At 41.4% G+C, this 13,429-nt stretch overlaps 1 protein-coding gene across 6 annotated transcripts in view; it reads right to left on the bottom strand.

The window, feature by feature from the left end:
• LOC133088013 (uncharacterized) overlaps positions 1–10,045 on the bottom strand; it is an 83,636-nt gene extending 73,591 nt beyond the window's left edge. For all 6 annotated transcript variants that reach the window (XR_009700479.1, XR_009700478.1, XR_009700476.1 and 3 more), the window contains exon 1: positions 9,894–10,045. The gene's annotated coding sequence lies outside the window, so the exon portion shown is untranslated. The remainder of the gene's footprint in view (positions 1–9,893) is intronic.
• Between the last annotated feature and the right edge of the window lie 3,384 nt (positions 10,046–13,429).

The following is a 13,429-nucleotide window of genomic DNA, read 5'->3' as shown; positions in this document are numbered from 1 at the left end:
TGATTGCAGGGTTTGAAAACTCATGTGGGCCACTAATAACTGGGGCACCTCAGGTAGCATTTTCCCCAATAAATCATATAAACTTTTGACTACTTCCCCCATCATTCTTACTCCTACTCCTATCACCAATAGTAGAAGCTGGTTCTGGTACAAGTGGAACCCTATATTCAGCTCTAGCCTGCAATCTGGCCCATGAAGGAGCCTCTGTCGACCTAACCATTTTCTCCTTACATTTAGCAGGTGTCTCTTCAATCCTTGGTGCTATTACTTTTATTACTATAGTCTTTAATACAAAACCAGCAGTCATATCCCAATACCAAACACCAGTATTTGTTTAATCTTTCCCAACTATAGCCATATTACTATAATTACCACTCTCAGTCCGAGCAGCCAGAATTGCCATACTCTTAAGAGACAGAAATCTAAACACTACTTTCTTTGACCCTGCAGGAGGAGACTGAATCCTATACCAACACCTATTTTGACTCTTTGGTCACCCTGAAGTCTGTATTCATGGCCTACCAGGGTTTGTTATAATCTCACATATCATTACATACTATTTAGGACAAAAAGTGCCTTTCAGCTATTTGGGACTAGTATGAGTCATGTCCACTGGCTTTTTAGGATTTCTCTTGTGGGCCCATCATATGTTTACCATAGGGATAGCTGTCGACTCAGGAGCATACTTTGCATCAGCTACCGTAATTACTTCTATCCCTACAGGAGTAAAAGTATCTAGCTGATTAGCAACTCTTTATTTAATTTTTCTTTCTCTTTTCTTTTTTTTTTTGGCTGCGTTGGGTCTTGGTTGCTGCACGTGGGCTTTCTCTGGTTGCGATGCGCGGCCTTTTCATTGCAGTGGTTTCTCTTGTTGCAGAGCACGGCCTCTAGGCGCGTGGGCTTCAGTAGTTGTGGCTTGCGGGCTCTAGAGGGCAGCTCAGTAGCTGTGGCGCACCGGTTTTTTGCTCCGCGGCATGTGGAATCTTCCCAGACGAGGGCTCGAACCCGTGTCCCCTGCATTGGCAGGCGAATTCTTAACCACTGCGTCACCAGGGAAGTCCCTGGTTAGCAACTGTTCACGCAGGTAATATTATATGACCTCCCACTATATTATGAGTTTTAGGCTTTAGTTTTTCTTTTTACAGTAGGTGGTTTGACGGGAATCATCTTAGTCAACTCATCCCCAGACATTGTCCTCCAGGATACATACTATGTAGTAGCACACTTCCATGACCTAATGTCCATGGAAGCAGTTTTCACTATTGTAGGAGGCTTCCTACACTGATTCCCACTATTCTCAGGTTATACAGTTAACTCAGCATGAGCAAAAATTCACTTCACAAGTATATTTGTAGTAGTAAATATGCCTTCCTGCAGCACTTTCTTGGCCTCTCAGGGATGTCACTACGTTAGTCTGAGTACCCTGAGGCACACACCACATGAAATATTTTGTCTTTGGGCTCATTCATCTCAGTAGCAGCAGTAATGCTAATAATCTTCATACTTTGAAAAGCATTTGTGTCTAAACAAGAAGTCTTAGCAGTGGAAATTGCTACTCCTAACCTAGAAGGGTTACACGAATGCCCTCCACCATATCCTATGTTTCAAGATCCTACCTATGTAAATGTAAAATAAGGAAGGACTCAAGTCCTTCTCAACCAGTTTCAAGCCAACACCATAACAATTATGTCTTTCTCAATAAATGAGATAAAAGTAAAAAGTGATGTAGCTTTGTCAAAGTTAAATCATAGGCTAAAATCCTGTATATCACTAAGGCATATCAATTTCATCTAGGCTCTCAAGATACAACATCACCGATTATGGAAGAACTTTTACATTTTCATCATCACACATTAACAGTGATTTTTAAAATAAGTTCTCTAGTCCTCTATATCATTTCACTAATATTGACATCTAAACTAACTCATATGCATACAATAGATGCACAGGTAGAGAAAATGTGAACAATTTACTAGCCATTATTGTAATCTTAATTGCCCTATCATCATTGTGAATCCTTTACATGACACATGAAATCAATAACTCTTCCCAAACCATAAAAAAACTATGGGTCAGTAATGATACTGAAGCTACAAATACACAGATTATGAAGATTTAAATGTTGACTCCTCTGTAATCCCCACATCAGAGCTAAAACCAGGAGAATAATGACTAATAGAAGTCAACAACCGAGTAGTTAGAGATAGTCATTGGATATTAGTTTCATCTGAAATTGTTGTACACTCCTGAGTTGTTCCTTCTCAGGCCTAAAAAGAGCTATCCCAGGACGCCTAACTTAAAGAATCCTAATACCAACAGGACCAGGCCTATGTTGTGGACAAGAGAGCTCGTTTTCCTGAGTTCAAAGACAGGACAGAGGGATATGGCTGAGATATGGGGTGAATCTGGAGCCCATGGGGATGCACTCTCCAAGCTCCAGGATAGGAATGGGGCCTCTAGGGTCCCAGGCCACCCACCACACCCTCCCGAGCAGGATCTGGCCAACATTCCCTGTCAGTGATGAGGCAGCCCTAATACTTGTCACGCCCCGATGTTGTGTCCTATGTGGGCCCCATGCTCTTGGGACCACACCCCACACTCTGCAGGTCCATGCTACAGGGTCCTTCGTGCCTCAGGAGTAGAGACCACACAGCAAGCAGTTCCCTCCCCAACCAGCAGGAGGAGGGGAGGAGAGCAGGGGCACCAGGGGAATCTCACTCAGACAACAACACCCCAGGGGTGCCAGCGGGGACAGTGATGATGCAGATGAGGCACACACCAAGAGATGGGACCAGAGGACCCAAAAGGCAGCTGGTCAGGTCCTGGCTCATCTGCACCCCGGACACCTTTGTCCCTCATACACCCCCTTCCTCATACACCCTCTCCTTAAATGCAGATTCTTCAGATGCAAACAGGCAGAGCTTCAGACTGAAAGTCAGCTCTTCCAAAATGACCCATCAGCAAACACTGCAGAATTCCACTCCCTGTGCTTTGTGGCTGCTTCCCACTAGCTATCTATTTTACATTTGGTAGTGTATATATGTCCATGCCACTCTCTCACTTCATCCCAGATTACCCTTCCCCCAACCTGTGTCCTCAAGTCCATTCTCTATGGCTGAGTCTTTATTCCTGTCCTGCCCCTAGGTGCTTCATAACCATTTCTTTCTTTTTTTTTAGATTCCATATATATGTGTTAGCATACGGTATTTGTTTTTCTCTTTCTGACTTACTTCACTCTGTATGACAGTCTCTAGGTCAATCCACCTCACTACAAATAACTCAATTTCATTTCTTTTTATGGCTGAGTAATATTCCATTGTATATATGTGCCACAGCTTTATCCATTCATCTGTCGATCCTGCCAACACTTTTACTTTACTCAATTGAGACCAATGTCAGACTTGTAAGGTAATAAATTTACGTTGTTTTGAGTCACTCAATTTGTGGTAATTCGTATGAAAGCAATAAAAAACAAATACAGAGGTCCTACAAGAGCCAGGCTATATATTTATATTTAAGTATTTCTAAAATGAATTTAACCTTGTGATTGACATCAGCAGCAGCTTCCAAGGGATCCCACCACACACCTGAGGCAAAAGCAGCCTAATAAAGAAGCAGTGACAGCAGCAGGTCACTGCCCCACACTTGGGGTAGAGGGGGATTTGATCTACTGTAGCAGCAGCATAGCCTGAATGGGAATGCATCCTCCTGTGGCACTAGTCCCATCAACATTAGTCTAATCTGCTAGCATCTGCTGTGCCAACAGGCCCAACATATACAAACCCTCCAACTCAGTAGCATTAAGTGAGCCAGGCTCAGTGTTTCCTGAAACTCATATCCAATGGCACTGGAAAGCCCAGATATCACCTACTGTTATGAAAACGTAAAAAAACAATAACAGAAGACTGGGAACTTCAGAAAGAAAAGGGGAACAATGGAATGGGTGAAAACAAATGGGATAAATATAAGAGACTATCATTAGCCTCATGAGTTTCTTAAATTCCGTATGATGGTCAAAGCAAAAATTATGACACCATCTGATGTGGTTCTCAACGTATATAAAGGAAATACTACAGAAAACCATACTTTAAAACTGGGGACTATTAAGAGACCTAAATGGAAGTAAAATTTTGAAACTTCACTTGAAGTAATAAAACACTGATTCCAGTAGGCTATGATAAGTTACATATGTATAGTGTAATGCCAAAAGCAACCACTAAGAAAACTATACAAACAGTATACACAAATGATTATAAATAAATTAGCTTAAAATGCACTTATTAAAAAATGTTTAAGTAACCCACAAGAAGGCAAAATAAGAGAAACACAGGATTGAGAAACTAAGGTAAAAGACAAAACAAAAAATAAAATGGTAGACCTAATCTTTAACATAGCAATAATTACATTAACTGTAAATGATCTAAATAACCAAGTCAAAGACAGAGATTGGAAGAGTAGATGAAAAAATCACAAGCATGATCCAACTATATACTGTCTATAAGAAGCTTACTTTAAACATCATGATATAGGCAGTTGAAAGGAAAAGGATGAAAAAGATATATCATATGAACATTAATCAGAAAAAGCAGGAATGGCTATATTAATATCACATAAAGTAGATTTCAGAGCAAAGGAAATTATTAGGGGCAAAGAGGGTCATTACATAAAGATAACAGGAATAATCCACCTAGATGACCTAGTGATACTAAATGTGTGTGCACCAAACAACAGAACTTCAAAACACATGAAGCAAACACTGAAAAAGGTAAAAGGAGAAAATTTTAAATCCACAATTATTATTTGAGACTTCAACACAGCAATTTATAGAACTACCAGAGAGCAAAATCAGCAAGGATATGGAAGAACTGAAAACATCATCAATCAACAGGATATAACTGACATTTAGAGAACACACTCAATAAAAGCAGAATACATATTCAAGTGTCCATGGAACATTCACTCATATACCATATACTGGGTGATAAGAAAACATTAGCAGATTTAAAAGAATTAAAATCATAGAGAGTATGTTCTCTAGCCATAACAGAATCAGACTAGAAATCAATAACAGAAAGACAACAGGAAAATCTTCAATCACATGAAAACTAAACATCACAATTCCAAATAACTCATGGGTAAAAAGTCAGGGAAAAATGTTTAAATGCATAGAATAAAAGAAAATGGAGATATAACAGATCAAAGTTTGTGGAATGACGTGAAAGCAATGCTGAAAGGGAAGTTTATAGGACTAAGTTGGGAAAGAAAATATGTCAAAGAAATAATCTAATTTTCTATATTAAAATAGTAAAAACGGAAGAGGAAAAAACACTAAACAAGCAGAAAGAAGGAAATAATAAAGATGAAACAAAAATCCATGAAACTGAAAACAGGAAAATAAGGGGGAAAAAAAATCAATGAAACAAAAGGCTGGTTCTTTGAATTAAACAATCTAATCAAGAAAGATGTAGCAAGACTGATAAAGATAAAAAGAGAGATGGCACAAATATCAGATATCAGAAATGCAACCAGGGATACCATGACATATCCTGCAGGTTAATAAGGGACAAGTTATTATGAACAAGTCTACACTATAAATTCAAAAATGTGGATGAAATGGACCAATGCTTCTACACCCAAAACTACCAAAACTCAGCCAAGATGAAATAGATAATCTCAATTTTCCTGTAACCATGAGAAACACTGATTTTTCATTTAAAAACTCCCAAAAGAAATATTCAGGCTTAGATGTTTCACTTTTACCCAAGACGTAAAGAATTAACACCAATTTTACATGACTTGATAAGAAATAGAAGTAGAGGGAACAGTTCCTAATTAATTTTATGAAGCCAGTATTACCTTGATACCAAAACCAGACAGGGATAGTATAGAAAGAAGAAAACTACAGACCAGTATTTTTTATGAAATTGGCTGTAAAAATCCTCAGCCAAATATTAGCAAATTAAATCCAGAAATATATAAAAAGAATAATATACCATGACCAAGTGGTATATATTCCAGTTATGCAAAGTTGGTTAAATATTTGAAAATCAAACAATGTAATCCACCATATCCAATCGATTAAGGGGGAAAAGTCACGTGATCCTATCCATTAATGCAGAGAAAGCATTTGACAAAATCCAATCCCATTCATGGTTTTAAAAAAAGAAGATAAAAAACTCCAAGCAAACTAGGAATAGAAAAGGAACATACTGAAACTCATAAAGATGATCGACAAACAACCTATACCGACATTATATTTAACTGTGAAAGACTGAATGCTTTCTCTGTAAGATCAGAAACAAGGCACCGATATCTGCCCTCACCACTTTTATTAAATATATTACTGGAGGTTCTAGTAAGAAAATAAAGCAAAAATAAATAAATACATAAATTTAAAAGTTAAATTCTTAAAAAGTTTATTTTAAAGATAAAAGGACTATTCCTACTATGTTGAATAGGAAGGAATATATCCTACTGAATGCTGAATAGTAATATATCCTATTATATTGAATAAGGAAAACTAAAACTGTCTATATCTGAAGATGAGATGATAATCTAAACGGAGAAAATACCAAGGAATCCACAAAAAGCTTGAGAAATAATATTAGTTTGTAAATGTTTTAGAGTACAAGATCAACACAATTTTATCAAATTATATATTAATAACAAATGTGTAGAAGCTTAAATAAAAATATGTGATGCCATTTACAACTGACCTAAATAAATACTTAAATATAAGCCCAATAAGACATTTATAGGACCTCTACACTGAAAATTACAAAATGCTGATGAAGAAAATTTTAAAAGTCCCAAACAAATAGGGAGACATACCTTGTTCATGGATTAGAAAACACAACATACTAAAGATGTCAATTCTCCCCAAGTTAAGAGGCTTAACACAATTACTCTTAAAATGCCCTCAAGGTTGTTGTGGATATAGACAAGCTTATTCTAAGATTTATATGGTAAGAAGAGGCTGAAGAATAGCTAAAACAATTTGTAAAGGAAGATTAAAATGGGAGGAATTAATCTACCCAATTTCAAGATTTCGCAGTAATGATGGAGGGTAGATACATAGATCAATGGAATGGAACAGAGAACCCAGAAATAGACTGACATAAATACATTTAACTGGTTTTTGACAGCAGTGCAAAAGCTATCAAGGAAGAATAGACTTTTCAAAAAATGGTACTGAAACAGTTGGACATCCCTCGACAAAAACAAACGAACAAAAAATGAACCTTAACCTAAACCTTACACATCTTACACAAAAATTAAATCAAAGTGGATCATAATCTTAAATGTAAAAGCTGGACATTTTTAGAAAAAAATAATAGGAGAAAATCTTTGGCATCTAGAACTAGGTGAATAATTCTTAGACTTGACACCGAAAGTATGATCAATAAAAGCAAAAACTGATAAATTGGATCTCATCAAAATGAGTTTAAAATGCTTCATAGAAGATCCTTTTAAGTGGATGAAAACTCAAATTACACAGTGGGAAAACATATTTGAAAATCCCATATGAGACAAATGACTTGTATCTATAATATACAAAGAACTCTCCAAACAACTTAAAAAAATCCAACTAGAAAATAGGCAGAAGACAGGAACAGACATTTCATGGAAGAGAATATACACATGGCAAAGAAGCACATGAAACGATGTTTAACATCGTTAGCCATTAGGGAAATGCAAATTAAGACCATAATGAGATATCAGAGAATAACTAAAATTAAAGTATAGTGACAACATCAAATGCTGGCGAGTACGTAGAAAAATTATATCACATCACTGGTGGGAAAATAAAATGGTTTAGCCACTCTGAGAAACAGCTTGACAGTCTCTTTTAATCCTAAAAGTAGATTCACCCTACAATGCAGTAATTGTACTCTTGAGCATTTATCCAAAAGAAACAAAAACTTAATGAAGTTCCCACAGAAACTTACACATAAATGTTCATAGCAGTTTTACTTCTAATAGCCAAAAACTGGCAACTACCCAAATGTCTTTCAATGGGTGAATGTTGAAACAAGTTGTGATAAAATCTTATGATAGAATACTACCGAGCAACAACAAGGAACAAATTATTAATATATGCAAAAATTGAAATGAACTTCAAGGGAATGATGCCGAGGGAAAAATTTTAAAAAGCCAATCTCCGAAGATTAAGTAATTCATGATTATGTTTACATATTATTCTTAAAATAACAAAACTGTGGAGATGGAGAACAGATTAGAAGTTGCCAAGGGTTAGAGATGGGGGTAGAAGGTACAGCGGGGGAACTTTGTGAGGTTTTTGTGGTCCCAGTACAAATAATACAGCAATCTTGGTTTTAATCCCTAAAGATTTTTAAAAGCAATTCCTAATAAGAGGTGTCCAGATATTTAGCAATGGCAGCAGATTAGAGGTATAGCTCCCCAACATGACAACTTCGAAAGCGATCTATACTATCAATACTAATTTAATGCATATGTTAATTTTAAAAAGGCCAGTCACAATACTTAAATGGTACATATCTTAACGATATTATTCTGGGTATCCAGCTATACCAGATGGACTAGCAGGATTTTCTGTACATTCAATCTTATTTAAGACAGTAAATCTTATAATAAGACAGTTAAAAAAAGAAAAAGAAAAAAAAAAACAAACCTCAACTACAGTTGGATATTCTCATAGGAAGATGAGGAGAAAATATGTAGCAGCGGTTCAAAAGCTTAAGCAGTGGCACCTAAATTTGGCTGCACGTTAGAATCATCTGAAGCACTTTTTAAAAACCCTCACACCGACAGTTGGTCATCCTAGACCAATAAAATCATTTTAAACCTCCTCAGACGATGCCAATGTCTAGCCAGAACTGAGAACCAGCGGACTAAGCAGAAGGGGATGTTTCTACAAAGATCTCTTAACAATAAGTCCTTTCACCCAATCAAGATTTACCTCCCCGCAAAGGGGTAAAGAAGGCTAGATGTTGTCCATACTTGCTTAGCTTTAATTAGCACTTGTGACTTGCCCAAAACCTAGATCATGCTTCCCCTAAATTTCATGTTATTCCCTAAGTTTTTCAAACCCAAGGCTAAGGGGTTTGCCAGGATGAGATTCTAAGTGCTCACACAGGGGAAGTCCCTGGCAAACCAGGACAGCGGTCACTCTACATTGAAATGTAAAGCATCCTAAATAACCCTGCCACTGCTCCCAGATACTAGTCTGTGCCAACCAGTGGAGAAAAGGCATTCTCCATTACTACCACGGCAAATGCTACTGTACTTACCTTGGCTAGTCCCTATCTTTTCCAGGCGCCACTCCCCTTCACCTGCTGGTGGACGCTTTGGCCAGCTGACAATGCAGATATTTTCAAACTTTAAGGTGAATAAAAATCATCTGGAGGGCCTGTTATAACAGAGATCACTGAGCCCCACCAGAGTTGCTGATTCCATAGGGCTAGGACCGGGCCCTACAACTTGAATATCTAACACATTATCAGGGGACGCTGGTAAAGCTGGTCAGGTAAAGTCTGGTAAAGCTGGCCAGGAAAAAGAAACCCGACGTGTCAGATCATAAAGTACGGAAGGGCAAGCCCGCCGGCAGTCCAGGCCGGGCGGGACCGGGGTCCCCAGCCCTACAGAGCCAACGGCAGACCGGTTCGGGCGCCCCTCGGAAGCGCGGGGTCCCCGCGGCCGAGTCTGCGCCCCCGCGCCCCCGGCTGGCCCCGGCTCCCCTCTGCCCACCCTGCGCGCGGGGGCTGGAAACGGCCGCGGAGAACAGGCAGGGCGGGAAGGGGGGCTCCAAAGAGGGTCTGGCGACTCGAGTCGCTCCGTTTCTCGGTGGGCTCAGCGCGCGCCGTGAGGGAAGAGAGGCGGGGGTCCGGGAAGAGGGGACGGGCGGCACTCACGTAGACCGGCAGCAGCCACGGGTAGACGGCGGGCTCGGCCCCCACGGGCGACTCCAGCCTCAGCTTCTCCCCCATGTCTTCGCGCGCGGCCCCCGCACCAGGCTAGTCTGGCGGTTGGGGGAGGGGCGGGGCGCCGCCGGCGGGGGCGGGGCAGGCGGGCGGGCGGGCGGGAGGCTGAGGGGAGGGGGCCTGGCCTGGGCCTCAGCCGCCGCCGCCGCCGCCGCCGCCGCCGCCGCCGCCGCCGCCGCCGCCGCCGCGCTCCCGTCCGGCCCCCGGCTCCCTCTTTGTGGTCACAGGCCCGGGGCCTCCAGCGCTGCTGCCGACTGGGGCCGGCGTGAGGCAAGCATAATGAACCGGGGCCGGGCTGAACCACTCACTCGCGGCGAGCCCCACCCGCCCCGTGGACACGCCCCCTCGCACGCACGTACGCACGCACGCACGTCTTCAGCTGCCCCCGGCCACACCCACCGGCCCGAAGTGGGGTCCCTGGGAAATCCCTCGGGGCCTGGGGTGGCGGGTTCGACTCCCGCCCTTGATGAACCGTGACACCTCCCCCCCAATAATAAGACTATAATTCCTCATTAAATATGGCAGCCGGAATCCCGGCTTCTGTTCACAAAAATGCCGTGTATTTAGCCTATGCTAGGCAACAGACCCTGGACGCTCAGTATTGGCAAAAAAGGAAATGCCCTGCCCTCATGGCGCTGCCATTTTAATTGGAATAGTAGTGACAATGGTCAAGGGAGAAAATAAAGTGTCATCATCGCCACGGGGATGGTTAATCTCATGTGCGCACTGCGTGGGGCCCCCGGCAAGCACAAACATTATTCCAGATGTGGCCAGGAAGGTATTTTTCAGAAGAGATGAACACTGAAATTGGTCCACTTTGCATAAAGGAGATTGTCAATGCCGCGGCGTGGGTGGGCCTCGTCCATCAGTTGAAGGACTGGAGAGAAAAATGAGGTTCCGTAGAAAGAGGGAACTGTTCCTCCAATGGCCTTGGGACATCAGCTCTTCCCTGTGTCTCCAGCCCAGAGTCCTGCCCTGACTTGCCTGCCTCACGGTCACATGAGTCAACTCCTTAAACAAAACTATATATGGAAAAATACTGAATATATACAAGCCTATTAATTTGTATATGTGTGTATACATATTATATATATGTATACACATGTTTATATGTGCGTGCGTTTGTAGTATATGCGTAAGTACTATATACAGTATACATTCAAGCCTATATATTTGTGTGTATATATTGTATACATGTATGTATGTGTATATATATAGTATACATATTATAAATGTGAACATGCTGTATATATACACACACCCATATATTGACATATGGGTGTGTGTATATATACAGTATATGTACACTGTATGTATGTATGTATACAGTGTATATTTATATATAGGTGTGTATATATGTTGTATACCTGCATGTGTATATGTTTCTAGGTATTATATGTATATATGTATATACTACTATATACACACTTGCATATGTATTTATATGTGTCTGTACATGCGCATATTCACATATAGGTGTGTATGTGTCTGTATACATTGTATATATGTATGTGTATATATCTTATATATATGATATATGTATGTATATATATGATGAATTTATATATACAGTACATATATATTTTTATGCTATATGCTTTTATATGTAGGTGTATATGTGTGTCTATATGTATGTACGTGTATGTATTGCATATATTATATGTGTATGTATGTATACTGTCTATATACACACCTAAATATCTTTGTATGTGTGTATATATGTATGATATATATGTACCTAGGTGTGTATATTGCATATGTTATACGTATGGTACATACTGTATATATACAAACTATGCATTTTATATGTGTGTATGTATAGTGTATATGTATGTGTGTATTGTATCTATTATGTGTATATGTGTGTATACATACTGTTTATATACAAACTGCATTTTATATGTGTGTATATATGTATGTGTGTATTGTATATACTATATGTGTATATGTGTGTATGCATACTGCATATGTACACAGCTGTATATTTTTGTATGCGTGTACATATGTACGTGTGTGTGTATATACACACACACCCCCTATGGATTCTGTTTGTCTGGAGAACCCTCACTGATACGGACACTTATGACAATTGAGTACCTGCTCTTTGCCAGCCAGGGAGCCAAAGGCTTGTCCTTTCGGTGTCTCCCTTAAGTGTCACAAGTCCCAGGAGGGAAGGTGATGTGGCTCCTACCAGTTGAGGTGCCTCAGGGTCAGTTAGGTGCACAGGGCGGGGGGCTGGAGCCTGGTGGAGCCCAGGTGGAGTTCTAGCAGCAGTCCAGCCTAGCAGTCCCACTTCCCCGGGTGCTTCTCACAAAGACGCCGAGGGAGAGACGGGATCTGAAGGAGGGGATGAGGAAGCTTCCGTGGGTCCGCAAGCCCAGACCAAGGCTGACTCGTCAAGGGTGTTAGAGGTCAGGACTGTGGTTACCCTGGGGGTGGGCTTACACAGAGCCGTTCACATTCTGAAAAAGTATCCATTCTGCTCTTGTTTGTATGATTATCCCCGCTCCCCCAAATCTTTTAAAAACAGATTCTCTTGGTTGCTGGGAACACACACGGGGAAGTTGTGTGTGAGGGGGTATGATCCAGGGGACAGGGAGGATAAGCCCCCCACTCGTAGGGCCAGGAGTGGCTCAGCTTTGTGAGCTGAGGATGGCCCACGAGGTCCCAGAGAGAAGGGTCCCTGCTCCGTCCCTGCTCTGTGCACCCCATTCCCAGCCTGAGAAGCCCAGAGCCATCCCCCCCAACACACACACACCAGGGAGGAGAGCCAGTCAGCCTGGCTCCCATGCTCCGGCTCCAAGGCTCCCGGCACTAGGAGCTATTTTCAGCTTTCATGCCCTAGGACACGGCCAGAGCTATTGTCTCCGGAAACTCTCTGTCTGTCTCTCGCCCGCCCGCCCGCCCTCCCTCCTCCGCTTCTTCCCTTCCAGCTCCATCTGTCCTCCCCTCCACCCTGCATTTCTACACAGGATGCCTCACAGACAGCTGCTCCCCGTGCCCACCTGCCACCATTCGATGGATGTCAAAGCAAGCCCTGGGGACTTCCCTGGAGGTCCAGTGATTAAGACTCCGAGCTTCCACTGCAGGGGGCGCGGGTTCGATCCCTGGTCAGGGAAATAAGATCCTACATGCCACACGGCACGGCCAAAAAAAATAAATGAATAAAAAATTAAGTTATAGTGATGAAACAGCCCTAGTGGTGCAAGGATGGGACGTATAGCTCTATGGTATAGAATAAAGGTCCAGAAACAGATATATGAGAACTTGATATGACAGAAAGTGGGGAAATTAAGGAGGTTTCAATAAATGGCATTAGGACAATTGCATATCCATGTGGGAAAAACTAAATTAGAAAAAAAAAAAAGCAAGCCCTGGTCAGGTGTGACCTTGGGCCCAGGGCCATTGGCACACGTTGTCATGTGGGACGTTCTTCCTTAGACTCCTCCCTCCCTCCTGTGTCACTG

The sequence above is a fragment of the Eubalaena glacialis genome, chromosome 3 (genome assembly GCF_028564815.1).
Source record: "Eubalaena glacialis isolate mEubGla1 chromosome 3, mEubGla1.1.hap2.+ XY, whole genome shotgun sequence".
NCBI lineage: Eukaryota > Metazoa > Chordata > Mammalia > Artiodactyla > Balaenidae > Eubalaena > Eubalaena glacialis.
The sequence above is the reverse complement of the archived record's forward strand: the minus strand, read 5'-3'. Positions and strand labels throughout refer to the sequence as shown.